Source organism: Schistocerca cancellata, chromosome 6, assembly GCF_023864275.1.
Source record: "Schistocerca cancellata isolate TAMUIC-IGC-003103 chromosome 6, iqSchCanc2.1, whole genome shotgun sequence".
NCBI classification, from domain to species: Eukaryota; Metazoa; Arthropoda; class Insecta; order Orthoptera; family Acrididae; genus Schistocerca; species Schistocerca cancellata.
The window spans coordinates 4,173,328-4,188,692 of record NC_064631.1 but is presented as its reverse complement, the minus strand read 5'-3'; the positions used below and the strand labels follow the sequence as shown (position 1 = coordinate 4,188,692).

The 15,365-nt window shown below is 54.5% G+C and overlaps 16 non-coding genes across 16 annotated transcripts; all 16 read left to right on the top strand.

The window, feature by feature from the left end:
- The first annotated feature begins 224 nt into the window (after nucleotides 1–224).
- Nucleotides 225–343, top strand: LOC126090206 (5S ribosomal RNA). The gene has a single exon (XR_007521066.1). It is a non-coding gene; the product is annotated as a 5S ribosomal RNA (ribosomal RNA).
- An 838-nt stretch (nucleotides 344–1,181) lies between these two features.
- Nucleotides 1,182–1,300, top strand: LOC126090205 (5S ribosomal RNA). Its single transcript, XR_007521065.1, has one exon. It is a non-coding gene; the product is annotated as a 5S ribosomal RNA (ribosomal RNA).
- Nucleotides 1,301–2,133: 833 nt separating this feature from the next.
- LOC126089076 (5S ribosomal RNA) lies at nucleotides 2,134–2,252 on the top strand. The gene has a single exon (XR_007520419.1). It is a non-coding gene; the product is annotated as a 5S ribosomal RNA (ribosomal RNA).
- Nucleotides 2,253–3,107: 855 nt separating this feature from the next.
- On the top strand, nucleotides 3,108–3,226 carry LOC126089075 (5S ribosomal RNA). Its single transcript, XR_007520418.1, has one exon. It is a non-coding gene; the product is annotated as a 5S ribosomal RNA (ribosomal RNA).
- Nucleotides 3,227–4,069: 843 nt separating this feature from the next.
- LOC126089074 (5S ribosomal RNA) lies at nucleotides 4,070–4,188 on the top strand. The gene has a single exon (XR_007520417.1). It is a non-coding gene; the product is annotated as a 5S ribosomal RNA (ribosomal RNA).
- An 836-nt stretch (nucleotides 4,189–5,024) lies between these two features.
- LOC126090204 (5S ribosomal RNA) lies at nucleotides 5,025–5,143 on the top strand. The gene has a single exon (XR_007521064.1). It is a non-coding gene; the product is annotated as a 5S ribosomal RNA (ribosomal RNA).
- Nucleotides 5,144–5,980: 837 nt separating this feature from the next.
- LOC126090202 (5S ribosomal RNA) lies at nucleotides 5,981–6,099 on the top strand. The gene has a single exon (XR_007521062.1). It is a non-coding gene; the product is annotated as a 5S ribosomal RNA (ribosomal RNA).
- Nucleotides 6,100–6,951: 852 nt separating this feature from the next.
- LOC126089073 (5S ribosomal RNA) lies at nucleotides 6,952–7,070 on the top strand. Its single transcript, XR_007520416.1, has one exon. It is a non-coding gene; the product is annotated as a 5S ribosomal RNA (ribosomal RNA).
- An 834-nt stretch (nucleotides 7,071–7,904) lies between these two features.
- Nucleotides 7,905–8,023, top strand: LOC126089071 (5S ribosomal RNA). Its single transcript, XR_007520414.1, has one exon. It is a non-coding gene; the product is annotated as a 5S ribosomal RNA (ribosomal RNA).
- An 856-nt stretch (nucleotides 8,024–8,879) lies between these two features.
- Nucleotides 8,880–8,998, top strand: LOC126089069 (5S ribosomal RNA). The gene has a single exon (XR_007520413.1). It is a non-coding gene; the product is annotated as a 5S ribosomal RNA (ribosomal RNA).
- Nucleotides 8,999–9,837: 839 nt separating this feature from the next.
- Nucleotides 9,838–9,956, top strand: LOC126089068 (5S ribosomal RNA). Its single transcript, XR_007520412.1, has one exon. It is a non-coding gene; the product is annotated as a 5S ribosomal RNA (ribosomal RNA).
- Nucleotides 9,957–10,811: 855 nt separating this feature from the next.
- Nucleotides 10,812–10,930, top strand: LOC126089067 (5S ribosomal RNA). Its single transcript, XR_007520411.1, has one exon. It is a non-coding gene; the product is annotated as a 5S ribosomal RNA (ribosomal RNA).
- An 840-nt stretch (nucleotides 10,931–11,770) lies between these two features.
- On the top strand, nucleotides 11,771–11,889 carry LOC126089066 (5S ribosomal RNA). Its single transcript, XR_007520410.1, has one exon. It is a non-coding gene; the product is annotated as a 5S ribosomal RNA (ribosomal RNA).
- An 856-nt stretch (nucleotides 11,890–12,745) lies between these two features.
- Nucleotides 12,746–12,864, top strand: LOC126089065 (5S ribosomal RNA). The gene has a single exon (XR_007520409.1). It is a non-coding gene; the product is annotated as a 5S ribosomal RNA (ribosomal RNA).
- Nucleotides 12,865–13,703: 839 nt separating this feature from the next.
- LOC126089064 (5S ribosomal RNA) lies at nucleotides 13,704–13,822 on the top strand. The gene has a single exon (XR_007520408.1). It is a non-coding gene; the product is annotated as a 5S ribosomal RNA (ribosomal RNA).
- An 856-nt stretch (nucleotides 13,823–14,678) lies between these two features.
- Nucleotides 14,679–14,797, top strand: LOC126089063 (5S ribosomal RNA). Its single transcript, XR_007520407.1, has one exon. It is a non-coding gene; the product is annotated as a 5S ribosomal RNA (ribosomal RNA).
- The last annotated feature ends 568 nt before the right edge of the window (nucleotides 14,798–15,365 follow it).

Below are 15,365 nucleotides of genomic sequence, written 5' to 3'. Positions count from 1 at the left end.
ACAGGGGGTGCAACGAGCAGCAGTGCGTCTCACACACGCGGCGGTGCGCCCGCCAATTCGGCCGTCACTCTGCTGGGACGCCGGGCGCGCCTCCCCGCGCCGTCCTCGAGGAACTGGCGGTTGCGGAAGGAAGCGCTTTCGTCAAATGCGGCCGAAAACTAACATTTTGTGTGTTGGGAGAAAAGCCGAACGCGAATTCTGCCGTGCTCCTACATTAGATGAGCGCCAACGGCCATACCATGATGAATACACCGGTTCTCGTCCGATCACCGAAGTTAAGCATCATCGGGCCCGGCTAGTACTTGGATGGGTGACCGCCTGGGAAACCCGGGTGCTGTTGGCTCCCTTCCTGTTTTTTTTTTTTTTTTTGTTATGTCGCCATCCCAAATTTCAAACTACCTTTCTGTTGTGACAAAGATGCTTCCTTAAGCCTTTTAAACTACTGTAATGGTACGAAAATGCAGTAATTAACTCAGTTTGAGGGAGAATGTGCTAACCAAGTTTGCCAAAAAGACTTTGAAAACGACAAAACAGTACGAATCGGCAGGTGATTTCTGAAATACGTCACCGCCTATTGTTGTGTAGGAGTGTAGAGTTCCAAATTTGATTTGTAACCACGAATTTATTCCTTAGTCGTCTCGTCTCGTCTCGTCCCGCAGACGTTTGTCGTGCTTGCGCTGTCATATGGACCACGACCCGAGCGGCAGCGAGCGGCAGTCGAGCAAAGTCGGGACAAGTCGGGACGGGGACAGGGACAGGGATAGGAATGGTGCGAATGCACTGCAAACTACGCAGACACCTGGTGTGAGGCGAGGCGAGGCGAGGCGAGGAAGCCCACATCGCTACCAGTGGGCCCTCCAGCACGACACTGCCACACCCCGCACAGGCCCTCCGCTGAACACCAGGGACAAGATGCGTCCTCCGCTAGTGTCGAAGGCTGCACGCGCCCAGCGAATGACAGGGGGTGCAACGAGCAGCAGTGCGTCTCACACACGCGGCGGTGCGCCCGCCAATTCGGCCGTCACTCTGCTGGGACGCCGGGCGCGCCTCCCCGCGCCGTCCTCGAGGAACTGGCGGTTGCGGAAGGAAGCGCTTTCGTCAAATGCGGCCGAAAACTAACATTTTGTGTGTTGGGAGAAAAGCCGAACGCGAATTCTGCCGTGCTCCTACATTAGATGAGCGCCAACGGCCATACCATGATGAATACACCGGTTCTCGTCCGATCACCGAAGTTAAGCATCATCGGGCCCGGCTAGTACTTGGATGGGTGACCGCCTGGGAAACCCGGGTGCTGTTGGCTCCCTTCCTGTTTTTTTTTTTGTTATGTCGCCAGCCCAATTTTCAAACTACCTTTCTGTTGTGACAAAGATGCTTCCTTAAGCCTTTTAAACTACTGTAATGGTACGAAAATGCAGTAATTAACTCTGTTTGAGGGAGAATGTGCTAACCAAGTTTGCCAAGAAGACTTTGAAAACGACAAAACAGTACGAATCGGCAGATGATTTCTGAAATACGTCACCGCCTATTGTTGTGTAGGAGTGTAGAGTTCCAAATTTGATTTGTAACCACGAATTTATTCCTTAGTCGTCTCGTCTCGTCTCGTCCCGCAGACGTTTGTCGTGCTTGCGCTGTCATATGGACTACGACCCGAGCGGCAGCGAGCGGCAGTCGAGCAAAGTCGGGACAAGTCGGGACGGGGACAGGGACAGGGATAGGAATGGTGCGAATGCACTGCAAACTTACGCAGACACCTGGTGTGAGGCGAGGCGAGGCGAGGCGAGGAAGCCCACATCGCTACCAGTGGGCCCTCCAGCACGACACTGCCACACCCCGCACAGGCCCTCCGCTGAACACCAGGGACAAGATGCGTCCTCCGCTAGTGTCGAAGGCTGCACGCGCCCAGCGAATGACAGGGGGTGCAACGAGTAGCAGTGCGTCTCACACACGCGGCGGTGTGCCCGCCAATTCGGCCGTCACTCTGCTGGGACGCCGGGCGCGCCTCCCCGCGCCGTCCTCGAGGAACTGGCGGTTGCGGAAGGAAGCGCTTTCGTCAAATGCGGCCGAAAACTAACATTTTGTGTGTTGGGAGAAAAGCCGAACGCGAATTCTGCCGTGCTCCTACATTAGATGAGCGCCAACGGCCATACCATGATGAATACACCGGTTCTCGTCCGATCACCGAAGTTAAGCATCATCGGGCCCGTCTAGTACTTGGATGGGTGACCGCCTGGGAAACCCGGGTGCTGTTGGCTCCCTTCCTGTTTTTTTTTTTTTTGTTATGTCGCCAGCCCAATTTTCAAACTACCTTTCTGTTGTGACAAAGATGCTTCCTTAAGCCTTTTAAACTACTGTAATGGTACGAAAATGCAGTAATTAACTCTGTTTGAGGGAGAATGTGCTAACCAAGTTTGCCAAGAAGACTTTGAAAACGACAAAACAGTACGAATCGGCAGATGATTTCTGAAATACGTCACCGCCTATTGTTGTGTAGGAGTGTAGAGTTCCAAATTTGATTTGTAACCACGAATTTATTCCTTAGTCGTCTCGTCTCGTCTCGTCTCGTCTCGTCCCGCAGACGTTTGTCGTGCTTGCGCTGTCATATGGACCACGACCCGAGCGGCAGCGAGCGGCAGTCGAGCAAAGTCGGGACAAGTCGGGACGGGGACAGGGACAGGGACAGGAATGGTGCGAATGCACTGCAAACTACGCAGACACCTGGTGTGAGGCGAGGCGAGGCGAGGCGAGGCGAGGCGAGGAAGCCCACATCGCTACCAGTGGGCCCTCCAGCACGACACTGCCACACCCCGCACAGGCCTTCCGCTGAACACCAGGGACAAGATGCGTCCTCCGCTTGTGTCAAAGGCTGCACGCGCCCAGCGAATGACAGGGGGTGCAACGAGCAGCAGTGCGTCTCACACACGCGGCGGTGCGCCCGCCAATTCGGCCGTCACTCTGCTGGGACGCCGGGCGCGCCTTCCCGCGCCGTCCTCGAGGAACTGGCGGTTGCGGAAGGAAGCGCTTTCGTCAAATGCGGCCGAAAACTAACATTTTGTGTGTTGGGAGAAAAGCCGAACGAGAATTCTGCCGTGCTCCTACATTAGATGAGCGCCAACGGCCATACCATGATGAATACACCGGTTCTCGTCCGATCACCGAAGTTAAGCATCATCGGGCCCGTCTAGTACTTGGATGGGTGACCGCCTGGGAAACCCGGGTGCTGTTGGCTCCCTTCCTGTTTTTTTTTTTTGTTATGTCGCCAGCCCAATTTTCAAACTACCTTTCTGTTGTGACAAAGATGCTTCCTTAAGCCTTTTAAACTACTGTAATGGTATGAAAATGCAGTAATTAACTCTGTTTGAGGGAGAATGTGCTAACCAAGTTTGCCAAGAAGACTTTGAAAACGACAAAACAGTACGAATCGGCAGATGATTTCTGAAATACGTCACCGCCTATTGTTGTGTAGGAGTGTAGAGTTCCAAATTTGATTTGTAACCACGAATTTATTCCTTAGTCGTCTCGTCTCGTCTCGTCCCGCAGACGTTTGTCGTGCTTGCGCTGTCATATGGACTACGACCCGAGCGGCAGCGAGCGGCAGTCGAGCAAAGTCGGGACAAGTCGGGACGGGGACAGGGACAGGGACAGGAATGGTGCGAATGCACTGCAAACTACGCAGACACCTGGTGTGAGGCGAGGCGAGGCGAGGCGAGGCGAGGCGAGGAAGCCCACATCGCTACCAGTGGGCCCTCCAGCACGACACTGCCACACCCCGCACAGGCCTTCCGCTGAACACCAGGGACAAGATGCGTCCTCCGCTTGTGTCAAAGGCTGCACGCGCCCAGCGAATGACAGGGGGTGCAACGAGCAGCAGTGCGTCTCACACACGCGGCGGTGCGCCCGCCAATTCGGCCGTCACTCTGCTGGGACGCCGGGCGCGCCTTCCCGCGCCGTCCTCGAGGAACTGGCGGTTGCGGAAGGAAGCGCTTTCGTCAAATGCGGCCGAAAACTAACATTTTGTGTGTTGGGAGAAAAGCCGAACGAGAATTCTGCCGTGCTCCTACATTAGATGAGCGCCAACGGCCATACCATGATGAATACACCGGTTCTCGTCCGATCACCGAAGTTAAGCATCATCGGGCCCGTCTAGTACTTGGATGGGTGACCGCCTGGGAAACCCGGGTGCTGTTGGCTCCCTTACTGTTTTTTTTTTGTTATGTCGCCAGCCCAATTTTCAAACTACCTTTCTGTTGTGACAAAGATGCTTCCTTAAGCCTTTTAAACTACTGTAATGGAACGAAAATGCAGTAATTAACTCAGTTTGAGGGAGAATGTGCTAACCAAGTTTGCCAAGAAGACTTTGAAAACGACAAAACAGTACGAATCGGCAGGTGATTTCTGAAATACGTCACCGCCTATTGTTGTGTAGGTGTGTTGAGTTCCAAATTTGATTTGTAACCACGAACTTATTCCTTAGTCGTCTCGTCTCGTCTCGTCTCGTCCCGCAGACGTTTGTCGTGCTTGCGCTGTCATATGGACCACGACCCGAGCGGCAGCGAGCGGCAGTCGAGCAAAGTCGGGACAAGTCGGGACGGGGACAGGGACAGGGATAGGAATGGTGCGAATGCACTGCAAACTACGCAGACACCTGGTGTGAGGCGAGGCGAGGCGAGGCGAGGAAGCCCACATCGCTACCAGTGGGCCCTCCAGCACGACACTGCCACACCCCGCACAGGCCCTCCGCTGAACACCAGGGACAAGATGCGTCCTCCGCTAGTGTCGAAGGCTGCACGCGCCCAGCGAATGACAGGGGGTGCAACGAGCAGCAGTGCGTCTCACACACGCGGCGGTGCGCCCGCCAATTCGGCCGTCACTCTGCTGGGACGCCGGGCGCGCCTCCCCGCGCCGTCCTCGAGGAACTGGCGGTTGCGGAAGGAAGCGCTTTCGTCAAATGCGGCCGAAAACTAACATTTTGTGTGTTGGGAGAAAAGCCGAACGCGAATTCTGCCGTGCTCCTACATTAGATGAGCGCCAACGGCCATACCATGATGAATACACCGGTTCTCGTCCGATCACCGAAGTTAAGCATCATCGGGCCCGGCTAGTACTTGGATGGGTGACCGCCTGGGAAACCCGGGTGCTGTTGGCTCCCTTCCTGTTTTTTTTTTTTTTTTGTTATGTCGCCATCCCAAATTTCAAACTACCTTTCTGTTGTGACAAAGATGCTTCCTTAAGCCTTTTAAACTACTGTAATGGTACGAAAATGCAGTAATTAACTCAGTTTGAGGGAGAATGTGCTAACCAAGTTTGCCAAAAAGACTTTGAAAACGACAAAACAGTACGAATCGGCAGGTGATTTCTGAAATACGTCACCGCCTATTGTTGTGTAGGAGTGTAGAGTTCCAAATTTGATTTGTAACCACGAATTTATTCCTTAGTCGTCTCGTCTCGTCTCGTCCCGCAGACGTTTGTCGTGCTTGCGCTGTCATATGGACCACGACCCGAGCGGCAGCGAGCGGCAGTCGAGCAAAGTCGGGACAAGTCGGGACGGGGACAGGGACAGGGATAGGAATGGTGCGAATGCACTGCAAACTACGCAGACACCTGGTGTGAGGCGAGGCGAGGCGAGGCGAGGAAGCCCACATCGCTACCAGTGGGCCCTCCAGCACGACACTGCCACACCCCGCACAGGCCCTCCGCTGAACACCAGGGACAAGATGCGTCCTCCGCTAGTGTCGAAGGCTGCACGCGCCCAGCGAATGACAGGGGGTGCAACGAGCAGCAGTGCGTCTCACACACGCGGCGGTGCGCCCGCCAATTCGGCCGTCACTCTGCTGGGACGCCGGGCGCGCCTCCCCGCGCCGTCCTCGAGGAACTGGCGGTTGCGGAAGGAAGCGCTTTCGTCAAATGCGGCCGAAAACTAACATTTTGTGTGTTGGGAGAAAAGCCGAACGCGAATTCTGCCGTGCTCCTACATTAGATGAGCGCCAACGGCCATACCATGATGAATACACCGGTTCTCGTCCGATCACCGAAGTTAAGCATCATCGGGCCCGGCTAGTACTTGGATGGGTGACCGCCTGGGAAACCCGGGTGCTGTTGGCTCCCTTCCTGTTTTTTTTTTTGTTATGTCGCCAGCCCAATTTTCAAACTACCTTTCTGTTGTGACAAAGATGCTTCCTTAAGCATTTTAAACTACTGTAATGGTACGAAAATGCAGTAATTAACTCTGTTTGAGGGAGAATGTGCTAACCAAGTTTGCCAAGAAGACTTTGAAAACGACAAAACAGTACGAATCGGCAGATGATTTCTGAAATACGTCACCGCCTATTGTTGTGTAGGAGTGTAGAGTTCCAAATTTGATTTGTAACCACGAATTTATTCCTTAGTCGTCTCGTCTCGTCTCGTCTCGTCTCGTCCCGCAGACGTTTGTCGTGCTTGCGCTGTCATATGGACCACGACCCGAGCGGCAGCGAGCGGCAGTCGAGCAAAGTCGGGACAAGTCGGGACGGGGACAGGGACAGGGACAGGAATGGTGCGAATGCACTGCAAACTACGCAGACACCTGGTGTGAGGCGAGGCGAGGCGAGGCGAGGCGAGGCGAGGAAGCCCACATCGCTACCAGTGGGCCCTCCAGCACGACACTGCCACACCCCGCACAGGCCTTCCGCTGAACACCAGGGACAAGATGCGTCCTCCGCTTGTGTCAAAGGCTGCACGCGCCCAGCGAATGACAGGGGGTGCAACGAGCAGCAGTGCGTCTCACACACGCGGCGGTGCGCCCGCCAATTCGGCCGTCACTCTGCTGGGACGCCGGGCGCGCCTTCCCGCGCCGTCCTCGAGGAACTGGCGGTTGCGGAAGGAAGCGCTTTCGTCAAATGCGGCCGAAAACTAACATTTTGTGTGTTGGGAGAAAAGCCGAACGAGAATTCTGCCGTGCTCCTACATTAGATGAGCGCCAACGGCCATACCATGATGAATACACCGGTTCTCGTCCGATCACCGAAGTTAAGCATCATCGGGCCCGTCTAGTACTTGGATGGGTGACCGCCTGGGAAACCCGGGTGCTGTTGGCTCCCTTCCTGTTTTTTTTTTTTGTTATGTCGCCAGCCCAATTTTCAAACTACCTTTCTGTTGTGACAAAGATGCTTCCTTAAGCCTTTTAAACTACTGTAATGGTACGAAAATGCAGTAATTAACTCTGTTTGAGGGAGAATGTGCTAACCAAGTTTGCCAAGAAGACTTTGAAAACGACAAAACAGTACGAATCGGCAGATGATTTCTGAAATACGTCACCGCCTATTGTTGTGTAGGAGTGTAGAGTTCCAAATTTGATTTGTAACCACGAATTTATTCCTTAGTCGTCTCGTCTCGTCTCGTCCCGCAGACGTTTGTCGTGCTTGCGCTGTCATATGGACTACGACCCGAGCGGCAGCGAGCGGCAGTCGAGCAAAGTCGGGACAAGTCGGGACGGGGACAGGGACAGGGATAGGAATGGTGCGAATGCACTGCAAACTTACGCAGACACCTGGTGTGAGGCGAGGCGAGGCGAGGCGAGGAAGCCCACATCGCTACCAGTGGGCCCTCCAGCACGACACTGCCACACCCCGCACAGGCCCTCCGCTGAACACCAGGGACAAGATGCGTCCTCCGCTAGTGTCGAAGGCTGCACGCGCCCAGCGAATGACAGGGGGTGCAACGAGTAGCAGTGCGTCTCACACACGCGGCGGTGTGCCCGCCAATTCGGCCGTCACTCTGCTGGGACGCCGGGCGCGCCTCCCCGCGCCGTCCTCGAGGAACTGGCGGTTGCGGAAGGAAGCGCTTTCGTCAAATGCGGCCGAAAACTAACATTTTGTGTGTTGGGAGAAAAGCCGAACGCGAATTCTGCCGTGCTCCTACATTAGATGAGCGCCAACGGCCATACCATGATGAATACACCGGTTCTCGTCCGATCACCGAAGTTAAGCATCATCGGGCCCGTCTAGTACTTGGATGGGTGACCGCCTGGGAAACCCGGGTGCTGTTGGCTCCCTTCCTGTTTTTTTTTTTTTTTGTTATGTCGCCAGCCCAATTTTCAAACTACCTTTCTGTTGTGACAAAGATGCTTCCTTAAGCCTTTTAAACTACTGTAATGGTACGAAAATGCAGTAATTAACTCTGTTTGAGGGAGAATGTGCTAACCAAGTTTGCCAAGAAGACTTTGAAAACGACAAAACAGTACGAATCGGCAGATGATTTCTGAAATACGTCACCGCCTATTGTTGTGTAGGAGTGTAGAGTTCCAAATTTGATTTGTAACCACGAATTTATTCCTTAGTCGTCTCGTCTCGTCTCGTCTCGTCTCGTCCCGCAGACGTTTGTCGTGCTTGCGCTGTCATATGGACCACGACCCGAGCGGCAGCGAGCGGCAGTCGAGCAAAGTCGGGACAAGTCGGGACGGGGACAGGGACAGGGACAGGAATGGTGCGAATGCACTGCAAACTACGCAGACACCTGGTGTGAGGCGAGGCGAGGCGAGGCGAGGCGAGGCGAGGAAGCCCACATCGCTACCAGTGGGCCCTCCAGCACGACACTGCCACACCCCGCACAGGCCTTCCGCTGAACACCAGGGACAAGATGCGTCCTCCGCTTGTGTCAAAGGCTGCACGCGCCCAGCGAATGACAGGGGGTGCAACGAGCAGCAGTGCGTCTCACACACGCGGCGGTGCGCCCGCCAATTCGGCCGTCACTCTGCTGGGACGCCGGGCGCGCCTTCCCGCGCCGTCCTCGAGGAACTGGCGGTTGCGGAAGGAAGCGCTTTCGTCAAATGCGGCCGAAAACTAACATTTTGTGTGTTGGGAGAAAAGCCGAACGAGAATTCTGCCGTGCTCCTACATTAGATGAGCGCCAACGGCCATACCATGATGAATACACCGGTTCTCGTCCGATCACCGAAGTTAAGCATCATCGGGCCCGTCTAGTACTTGGATGGGTGACCGCCTGGGAAACCCGGGTGCTGTTGGCTCCCTTCCTGTTTTTTTTTTTTGTTATGTCGCCAGCCCAATTTTCAAACTACCTTTCTGTTGTGACAAAGATGCTTCCTTAAGCCTTTTAAACTACTGTAATGGTACGAAAATGCAGTAATTAACTCTGTTTGAGGGAGAATGTGCTAACCAAGTTTGCCAAGAAGACTTTGAAAACGACAAAACAGTACGAATCGGCAGATGATTTCTGAAATACGTCACCGCCTATTGTTGTGTAGGAGTGTAGAGTTCCAAATTTGATTTGTAACCACGAATTTATTCCTTAGTCGTCTCGTCTCGTCTCGTCCCGCAGACGTTTGTCGTGCTTGCGCTGTCATATGGACTACGACCCGAGCGGCAGCGAGCGGCAGTCGAGCAAAGTCGGGACAAGTCGGGACGGGGACAGGGACAGGGATAGGAATGGTGCGAATGCACTGCAAACTTACGCAGACACCAGGTGTGAGGCGAGGCGAGGCGAGGCGAGGCGAGGAAGCCCACATCGCTACCAGTGGGCCCTCCAGCACGACACTGCCACACCCCGCACAGGCCCTCCGCTGAACACCAGGGACAAGATGCGTCCTCCGCTAGTGTCGAAGGCTGCACGCGCCCAGCGAATGACAGGGGGTGCAACGAGTAGCAGTGCGTCTCACACACGCGGCGGTGCGCCCGCCAATTCGGCCGTCACTCTGCTGGGACGCCGGGCGCGCCTCCCCGCGCCGTCCTCGAGGAACTGGCGGTTGCGGAAGGAAGCGCTTTCGTCAAATGCGGCCGAAAACTAACATTTTGTGTGTTGGGAGAAAAGCCGAACGCGAATTCTGCCGTGCTCCTACATTAGATGAGCGCCAACGGCCATACCATGATGAATACACCGGTTCTCGTCCGATCACCGAAGTTAAGCATCATCGGGCCCGTCTAGTACTTGGATGGGTGACCGCCTGGGAAACCCGGGTGCTGTTGGCTCCCTTCCTGTTTTTTTTTTTTTTGTTATGTCGCCAGCCCAATTTTCAAACTACCTTTCTGTTGTGACAAAGATGCTTCCTTAAGCCTTTTAAACTACTGTAATGGTACGAAAATGCAGTAATTAACTCTGTTTGAGGGAGAATGTGCTAACCAAGTTTGCCAAGAAGACTTTGAAAACGACAAAACAGTACGAATCGGCAGATGATTTCTGAAATACGTCACCGCCTATTGTTGTGTAGGAGTGTAGAGTTCCAAATTTGATTTGTAACCACGAATTTATTCCTTAGTCGTCTCGTCTCGTCTCGTCTCGTCTCGTCCCGCAGACGTTTGTCGTGCTTGCGCTGTCATATGGACCACGACCCGAGCGGCAGCGAGCGGCAGTCGAGCAAAGTCGGGACAAGTCGGGACGGGGACAGGGACAGGGACAGGAATGGTGCGAATGCACTGCAAACTACGCAGACACCTGGTGTGAGGCGAGGCGAGGCGAGGCGAGGCGAGGCGAGGAAGCCCACATCGCTACCAGTGGGCCCTCCAGCACGACACTGCCACACCCCGCACAGGCCTTCCGCTGAACACCAGGGACAAGATGCGTCCTCCGCTTGTGTCAAAGGCTGCACGCGCCCAGCGAATGACAGGGGGTGCAACGAGCAGCAGTGCGTCTCACACACGCGGCGGTGCGCCCGCCAATTCGGCCGTCACTCTGCTGGGACGCCGGGCGCGCCTTCCCGCGCCGTCCTCGAGGAACTGGCGGTTGCGGAAGGAAGCGCTTTCGTCAAATGCGGCCGAAAACTAACATTTTGTGTGTTGGGAGAAAAGCCGAACGAGAATTCTGCCGTGCTCCTACATTAGATGAGCGCCAACGGCCATACCATGATGAATACACCGGTTCTCGTCCGATCACCGAAGTTAAGCATCATCGGGCCCGTCTAGTACTTGGATGGGTGACCGCCTGGGAAACCCGGGTGCTGTTGGCTCCCTTCCTGTTTTTTTTTTTTTGTTATGTCGCCAGCCCAATTTTCAAACTACCTTTCTGTTGTGACAAAGATGCTTCCTTAAGCCTTTTAAACTACTGTAATGGTACGAAAATGCAGTAATTAACTCTGTTTGAGGGAGAATGTGCTAACCAAGTTTGCCAAGAAGACTTTGAAAACGACAAAACAGTACGAATCGGCAGATGATTTCTGAAATACGTCACCGCCTATTGTTGTGTAGGAGTGTAGAGTTCCAAATTTGATTTGTAACCACGAATTTATTCCTTAGTCGTCTCGTCTCGTCTCGTCCCGCAGACGTTTGTCGTGCTTGCGCTGTCATATGGACTACGACCCGAGCGGCAGCGAGCGGCAGTCGAGCAAAGTCGGGACAAGTCGGGACGGGGACAGGGACAGGGATAGGAATGGTGCGAATGCACTGCAAACTTACGCAGACACCTGGTGTGAGGCGAGGCGAGGCGAGGCGAGGCGAGGAAGCCCACATCGCTACCAGTGGGCCCTCCAGCACGACACTGCCACACCCCGCACAGGCCCTCCGCTGAACACCAGGGACAAGATGCGTCCTCCGCTAGTGTCGAAGGCTGCACGCGCCCAGCGAATGACAGGGGGTGCAACGAGTAGCAGTGCGTCTCACACACGCGGCGGTGCGCCCGCCAATTCGGCCGTCACTCTGCTGGGACGCCGGGCGCGCCTCCCCGCGCCGTCCTCGAGGAACTGGCGGTTGCGGAAGGAAGCGCTTTCGTCAAATGCGGCCGAAAACTAACATTTTGTGTGTTGGGAGAAAAGCCGAACGCGAATTCTGCCGTGCTCCTACATTAGATGAGCGCCAACGGCCATACCATGATGAATACACCGGTTCTCGTCCGATCACCGAAGTTAAGCATCATCGGGCCCGTCTAGTACTTGGATGGGTGACCGCCTGGGAAACCCGGGTGCTGTTGGCTCCCTTCCTGTTTTTTTTTTTTTTTGTTATGTCGCCAGCCCAATTTTCAAACTACCTTTCTGTTGTGACAAAGATGCTTCCTTAAGCCTTTTAAACTACTGTAATGGTACGAAAATGCAGTAATTAACTCTGTTTGAGGGAGAATGTGCTAACCAAGTTTGCCAAGAAGACTTTGAAAACGACAAAACAGTACGAATCGGCAGATGATTTCTGAAATACGTCACCGCCTATTGTTGTGTAGGAGTGTAGAGTTCCAAATTTGATTTGTAACCACGAATTTATTCCTTAGTCGTCTCGTCTCGTCTCGTCTCGTCTCGTCCCGCAGACGTTTGTCATGCTTGCGCTGTCATATGGACCACGACCCGAGCGGCAGCGAGCGGCAGTCGAGCAAAGTCGGGACAAGTCGGGACGGGGACAGGGACAGGGACAGGAATGGTGCGAATGCACTGCAAACTACGCAGACACCTGGTGTGAGGCGAGGCGAGGCGAGGCGAGGCGAGGCGAGGAAGCCCACATCGCTACCAGTGGGCCCTCCAGCACGACACTGCCACACCCCGCACAGGCCTTCCGCTGAACACCAGGGACAAGATGCGTCCTCCGCTTGTGTCAAAGGCTGCACGCGCCCAGCGAATGACAGGGGGTGCAACGAGCAGCAGTGCGTCTCACACACGCGGCGGTGCGCCCGCCAATTCGGCCGTCACTCTGCTGGGACGCCGGGCGCGCCTTCCCGCGCCGTCCTCGAGGAACTGGCGGTTGCGGAAGGAAGCGCTTTCGTCAAATGCGGCCGAAAACTAACATTTTGTGTGTTGGGAGAAAAGCCGAACGAGAATTCTGCCGTGCTCCTACATTAGATGAGCGCCAACGGCCATACCATGATGAATACACCGGTTCTCGTCCGATCACCGAAGTTAAGCATCATCGGGCCCGTCTAGTACTTGGATGGGTGACCGCCTGGGAAACCCGGGTGCTGTTGGCTCCCTTCCTGTTTTTTTTTTTTGTTATGTCGCCAGCCCAATTTTCAAACTACCTTTCTGTTGTGACAAAGATGCTTCCTTAAGCCTTTTAAACTACTGTAATGGTACGAAAATGCAGTAATTAACTCTGTTTGAGGGAGAATGTGCTAACCAAGTTTGCCAAGAAGACTTTGAAAACGACAAAACAGTACGAATCGGCAGATGATTTCTGAAATACGTCACCGCCTATTGTTGTGTAGGAGTGTAGAGTTCCAAATTTGATTTGTAACCACGAATTTATTCCTTAGTCGTCTCGTCTCGTCTCGTCCCGCAGACGTTTGTCGTGCTTGCGCTGTCATATGGACTACGACCCGAGCGGCAGCGAGCGGCAGTCGAGCAAAGTCGGGACAAGTCGGGACGGGGACAGGGACAGGGATAGGAATGGTGCGAATGCACTGCAAACTTACGCAGACACCTGGTGTGAGGCGAGGCGAGGCGAGGCGAGGCGAGGAAGCCCACATCGCTACCAGTGGGCCCTCCAGCACGACACTGCCACACCCCGCACAGGCCCTCCGCTGAACACCAGGGACAAGATGCGTCCTCCGCTAGTGTCGAAGGCTGCACGCGCCCAGCGAATGACAGGGGGTGCAACGAGTAGCAGTGCGTCTCACACACGCGGCGGTGCGCCCGCCAATTCGGCCGTCACTCTGCTGGGACGCCGGGCGCGCCTCCCCGCGCCGTCCTCGAGGAACTGGCGGTTGCGGAAGGAAGCGCTTTCGTCAAATGCGGCCGAAAACTAACATTTTGTGTGTTGGGAGAAAAGCCGAACGCGAATTCTGCCGTGCTCCTACATTAGATGAGCGCCAACGGCCATACCATGATGAATACACCGGTTCTCGTCCGATCACCGAAGTTAAGCATCATCGGGCCCGTCTAGTACTTGGATGGGTGACCGCCTGGGAAACCCGGGTGCTGTTGGCTCCCTTCCTGTTTTTTTTTTTTTTTGTTATGTCGCCAGCCCAATTTTCAAACTACCTTTCTGTTGTGACAAAGATGCTTCCTTAAGCCTTTTAAACTACTGTAATGGTACGAAAATGCAGTAATTAACTCTGTTTGAGGGAGAATGTGCTAACCAAGTTTGCCAAGAAGACTTTGAAAACGACAAAACAGTACGAATCGGCAGATGATTTCTGAAATACGTCACCGCCTATTGTTGTGTAGGAGTGTAGAGTTCCAAATTTGATTTGTAACCACGAATTTATTCCTTAGTCGTCTCGTCTCGTCTCGTCTCGTCTCGTCCCGCAGACGTTTGTCATGCTTGCGCTGTCATATGGACCACGACCCGAGCGGCAGCGAGCGGCAGTCGAGCAAAGTCGGGACAAGTCGGGACGGGGACAGGGACAGGGACAGGAATGGTGCGAATGCACTGCAAACTACGCAGACACCTGGTGTGAGGCGAGGCGAGGCGAGGCGAGGCGAGGCGAGGAAGCCCACATCGCTACCAGTGGGCCCTCCAGCACGACACTGCCACACCCCGCACAGGCCTTCCGCTGAACACCAGGGACAAGATGCGTCCTCCGCTTGTGTCAAAGGCTGCACGCGCCCAGCGAATGACAGGGGGTGCAACGAGCAGCAGTGCGTCTCACACACGCGGCGGTGCGCCCGCCAATTCGGCCGTCACTCTGCTGGGACGCCGGGCGCGCCTTCCCGCGCCGTCCTCGAGGAACTGGCGGTTGCGGAAGGAAGCGCTTTCGTCAAATGCGGCCGAAAACTAACATTTTGTGTGTTGGGAGAAAAGCCGAACGAGAATTCTGCCGTGCTCCTACATTAGATGAGCGCCAACGGCCATACCATGATGAATACACCGGTTCTCGTCCGATCACCGAAGTTAAGCATCATCGGGCCCGTCTAGTACTTGGATGGGTGACCGCCTGGGAAACCCGGGTGCTGTTGGCTCCCTTCCTGTTTTTTTTTTTTGTTATGTCGCCAGCCCAATTTTCAAACTACCTTTCTGTTGTGACAAAGATGCTTCCTTAAGCCTTTTAAACTACTGTAATGGTACGAAAATGCAGTAATTAACTCTGTTTGAGGGAGAATGTGCTAACCAAGTTTGCCAAGAAGACTTTGAAAACGACAAAACAGTACGAATCGGCAGATGATTTCTGAAATACGTCACCGCCTATTGTTGTGTAGGAGTGTAGAGTTCCAAATTTGATTTGTAACCACGAATTTATTCCTTAGTCGTCTCGTCTCGTCTCGTCCCGCAGACGTTTGTCGTGCTTGCGCTGTCATATGGACTACGACCCGAGCGGCAGCGAGCGGCAGTCGAGCAAAGTCGGGACAAGTCGGGACGGGGACAGGGACAGGGATAGGAATGGTGCGAATGCACTGCAAACTTACGCAGACACCTGGTGTGAGGCGAGGCGAGGCGAGGCGAGGCGAGGAAGCCCACATCGCTACCAGTGGGCCCTCCAGCACGACACTGCCACACCCCGCACAGGCCCTCCGCTGAACACCAGGGACA